Source organism: Pocillopora verrucosa, chromosome 3, assembly GCF_036669915.1.
Source record: "Pocillopora verrucosa isolate sample1 chromosome 3, ASM3666991v2, whole genome shotgun sequence".
Classification (NCBI taxonomy): Eukaryota; Metazoa; Cnidaria; class Anthozoa; order Scleractinia; family Pocilloporidae; genus Pocillopora; species Pocillopora verrucosa.
In genome coordinates this window covers 14,540,129-14,545,128 of record NC_089314.1, presented here as the reverse complement: position 1 = coordinate 14,545,128, position 5,000 = coordinate 14,540,129, and the positions used below count along the sequence as shown (strand labels likewise).

The following is a 5,000-nucleotide window of genomic DNA, read 5'->3' as shown; positions in this document are numbered from 1 at the left end:
GTAATCTGTACGAGTTGTTGTCTCAGGCTTTCCGTCAGTGCAGTGGCCTTATGCAACTTGTGTGTATACGTAGTGTCCAATCTAAATCCTGATTGATCGTCCCTATTAAGTACCATCTTGTTTCCAACTTCTTCCTCATCAGCTGCACCAGCATCTCTTTGCATGGCCAGGAATGCCTGTCTTGACTGCTCTACTTTTTGTTCCTCTTCATCTGTTAAATCAGTGTTTGGCAGGTTGCGAGCAAAATCAACTAGAGCTTGATGAAGAACCTCTGGCATGTAGTTCACTAATAACAATTGCAGTTCCCCAACAAACGTAAACCAGTTTAAATTGTTCTCACGAAGAATGGAAACTAGTGTTTCAACCGATGGAATTGGACTAACAAGTGATTGACGTTTTAAGAGTGTGTCAGGATCTGGTAGGCCAGGCACTTGCTCACATACAGCAGCTCTGCTTCTTGGCAGCGAGTCTGTTTTTCTCTGAACCTTACTTGCTTCCATAAGGCCATCGTCCTCATTTTCATCTCCAGAGGATTCTTGCATAATGCATTCGCCTTCACTTTCTTCATCGGAACATTCCGAGTCTTCAACATTAATTCCAAGTGCTTGAAGAGTTGCCTTTTCTTCCACGTTTACAACTGTATTTATAGCTTTTCTTAGTTTTTCTGTTTGAGCATCTTCTACTTCTTCATTAAGCTTGCCTAGACAGTGGATTCCGTATTCCTTTCTGGCTTTTTTGTTACTAAGACCTTGTGCTTTGCATGCGGCAAACCTAATAAGTTTTCTGTCTTTCTCAGAAGAAGCAAGGGAACAAATTGCTTGGAGTTGATCTCTGGTCACGCCTTTCTTGATTTGATCAGTTGGGATAACCTTAGGAAACCACGAAACAAATAACGAAAAGTCCACATATGGTTTGTTCTCAGTCACGAAAAGTCGTTGTGAGCCAGGCCCTTGAAGGGTAAGAGTAAAAACTGCCACAGGCAATTGCATTAATCTGCGGACGGCCTTGTTACTAATGTACTTCGTTTCAGGGAAGTGTTTACAATAAACAGTTTTAACGTCTATTACACCATAGTGTAAAATGTCATTAGCACAATTCAAACGTTTTCGACACTCTTGACAATTCCTATGGTTTGCCCCACAGAAAAACAAGCAGAGAGATGTGAACTCAAGAAGTGAAACATCATTTATCAACGACCTGTACAGACCCTCGCCAACTTTGTAGGAATCTTTGTTACTCAAGTTACGTTTTACAGATGCAGCGTATCTTCTGTATGCATCAAAGTCTACAGAAGGTGCTGCAAAGTCTATAAAAAAGGATCATCTTCAGAAGACTTCTCCGACACTGCACTTTCTTTGGTGGATTTGTCAACAGTACATTCCCCTTTGTCACTTGACCAATTGCCCTCAATATTAAGACTTGTTTCTGTGTTGTGTGGATCTTCTATGGCAACTTTTTGTTTCTTTGTGTCCACACCTTCATTATTACCGTCGGTAGCACCAACAATGGCTACAGGGCCACATGCTTTTCTTTTGAGCATGACATCAATTGTTGCACCTTGACCTATTGAAGATGAACTACATTTGGCTCCAATTTCTTTGCCTTGTGCTCTCTGTATCTCACTGATTTGGCATCTTAACACTGTAAATCAGTAAGCTCTTTTTGAAGTTTCCTCTTTTTTTGTCGCAATTCAGCCATGTGCTCGGTTAAGATTATTGCTTGAGAATACTGTTGAACGTTAGTTTGTCTTGATCGCTGCTTCTCGTAGAGGCTCATTTGTAAATCAACCTCTAAGGTCTTCCATTACCTCGTTCATGCGTTTTGTCCTAACTTCTTGAGTAATGTTCTTTGCTTTGGTAGTGTTCAATTCAACATCGGTTGTCATTAGTGCCTTTGATCTTGATTTTTTTCTTTTTGTATGCATAACCATCGGCATCCACTTTTGCAGTAGCAAGCTTTTGAAGATTTTTTTTATCATGAACAAGACTTGGATTTTGTTTTATTATCTCAAAGCAAGCATCATTGATGGCCTTGTGGTAATCTTTTAGTTTATCACCAGGATCCAAAGAGTAAATAGCTGACTGCATTCTTAGTTGATTTAAATCAATTTCGGCGTTAATTATCTCTTTGGTTTGTTGCTCAGGGAACTACAATCAGGAAAAAACAGAAACATCTGTGAAAATTTTACCCATAATTGGTCTGATTTTAAAGGGATAATTTGCAAAGCGCATGACAATGTGAATCACTAAATGATTCAATGATGGTGACTAGTTTCAGTCTACAATTTTTTTAGTTAACAAGCTTTACTTATAAAGACGACCCTGTTTATACTCACTTTTACCCGAGGGCCAACTGCGAGTCCTCCATCATTAAATACTAACGTGGTTTGTCCTGACCTTGGTGCATAATCGATTATGTTTTGGGCTGCAAAAAATATTGACAAAGTCATCAAACTCTTAGTTTCCCAGCCTCTATGAAAAAGGAAGGTGGCACTAAAATTGTATATGTCAATAAAATATGTAGTTGAAAATTATGTGCTGTGCACAAGATGTTTAATGAGACAGAGTCCAGTGTCATATAAAATAAAGCTCAATGCATGGCATCTCTATCATGAGTAAATACAAGCACCATGAAGCGGTAAAAGTGAAGTATAGAATTCCTGTAAATGTGCTAAAAAGGTTGAGAAGAAAACTTAGCAGAGTGGTAAATGACATTTCCTTGATCAAGCATCTGCTATTGACTTGAAAGGCACTGTCACAATTTTTTGAGTATCGCTTTCAATAAATAGCTCAAAGATGTCAATGCATCAACAGGACACCAAAACAAAGGTTTAGATTTCTTGGTAAAGACTGCAGTCTGAAACTATTTACCATCGTCTCCTATTATGGATGTCAAGCCAAGGATGGAAATGGATTCAATCTTGAAAAATTGGTCACTTTTTAAAGTTCTAATTAAAGAAAACTTGTAAATCACACAGAAACATACTGCAACAGACCACGACATCTTCTCAAAAACCTTAAAATAATTTTCTCTCATGCCTGAGGCCATTAAAACGGCTTTATCATACCATGCGAAACATCTCTGCATCCTGTCTGTTCTTCCACCTGCCAAAAAAGAAAAAATCTTTTGTATAAATATTTCAATCAATGAAATGTTATGATTATTTATCTACAAGACTTATTACATTCAATATCACTGCTAAGTTTTACAGCCAAGACGGCAGCAAGTGAATAGTGAAATAATCATTTTAACAAAATAACTTACTATGGTCTATAAACTCCTTTATCCCCTTATTAAATCCCACTTGTCTTTTTACTATAAAATAACACATTGAAACATTGAAATAGACAAACTCCTAGCATCTGGCAACAAAACAAAATAGACTTTTAACCTCAAAAGTTAAAGCCACAAGGTACTAAACTTGTTACAGTATGGACAACACACAGATCTATAAACTGGAACTGGACTCATATCAATCATGTGCAATTACCTGGATATTTGATACTTGAGTTTTGTCAATGGACTTCTCACTGTCAGTGTTCTGCTCCAGCACAATTACATTAATTTTGTCCTTGTCACAGATATCTTCAACTTTAATGTCAATCCAGTCGGACCAAGTCTCTGAATATTTCTGTAAAACCACAGCGGCAGTGCTGCTGAGTTTGTAATAATCCTTGATTTTCATAATGACACCCTCATTTTCACAAATGTCCACTGCCCACCTGCTGTCCTTATATTGAAATAAAACCTTTGAAAAACAAAAATTTCATTGCCACTTAAAACACAAGGTTAAAGCCTTCAATAAGTTTTAAGATCAAAATCGATTAATGACTAGCAAATATAAGCTTATATTCATATACACATGTGGCCGTACCTATATTACTAAACATTCTCACCAGATGAATGACTGAGGTCTACACAATGGAGCGCCTAAAAGCTAAAATATACTGTATTATTCCATTAAGTTACACCGTCTGCCTTTAATATAAATATACTGAACTGATGTTTATAACTAAAGGGTGTGACGGAAAACTGAAAATCGATCCGATCCAACACAAGACTTAAAAGTAAATTGACACGCTGAGCACATTATAGAAACATATTTCAATGAAAAAACAAATATAGTTATTTAAAACAACAAATAAAAAACGCCCATTGGCTAGGTTTGCACAGTTACAATGGAAATGAAAACAAGTGCCAAAAGACAAAAGGTCAACGCTCTAAATAAATCGCTAATCAAGCATGACGAGGGCATAAACAATACCCAACTTTTTCTAATTTCACATACATACATACATACATACATATACTTTATTGATGCTCCCTAAGTGGGCTTTTCAGCTCAATAGAAAAAAAAAAAATAAAAAAATACAAATATATAAATTAATTGAGAATGTAAATACAATAATATTATAATTACAAAATATATATCAATAATATAATATATCAACTTAATAAAACGTTTGCAAGATGACGTCTAAAATTCCTGGGGCATTTTAAAGACTTAATGTTATCGTTCAAGGAGTTCCAGAGTTTGGCTCCTCTGAAAGCAAAGGACCGCTGCCCTGTTGACAGGCGACATAAAGGTATATCCAAAGCACCAGATGATCGAGTTTGTCTATTATGGACTTGAGAACGTGATTTAAACATATCAGCAAGATAGTCTGGAACAAGCTTGTTAATACATTTGTGAATCATAGTAGCGTCATTTAGAATGAGTTTCTCTCTAATAGGAAGCCATTTCAACGATCGCAACCCATCCGAAATATGGTCATACTTTCTTAGTCCCAGAATAATTCGCCCGGCAAAGTTTTGGACTTTTTGTAACTTGTCAATATTGCTGCTGCTGGTATTACTCCAGACAGTTGAACAATATTGGAGTTTACTAAAGACAAAAGAATTTATTACTAACAGAAGTGTTTTCCTATCCAGGAGGTGTTTGATTCTGTTAATTTGGTACAATTTAAAAAGGCATTTAGAGGCAATCTCAGTGATATGTT

General features: G+C 36.5%; 1 pseudogene; it reads right to left on the bottom strand.

Annotated features, from left to right (window-relative positions):
* The window catches only part of LOC136279585 (uncharacterized), a 7,464-nt pseudogene that overhangs the window by 1,008 nt on the left and 1,456 nt on the right, over positions 1 to 5,000 (bottom strand).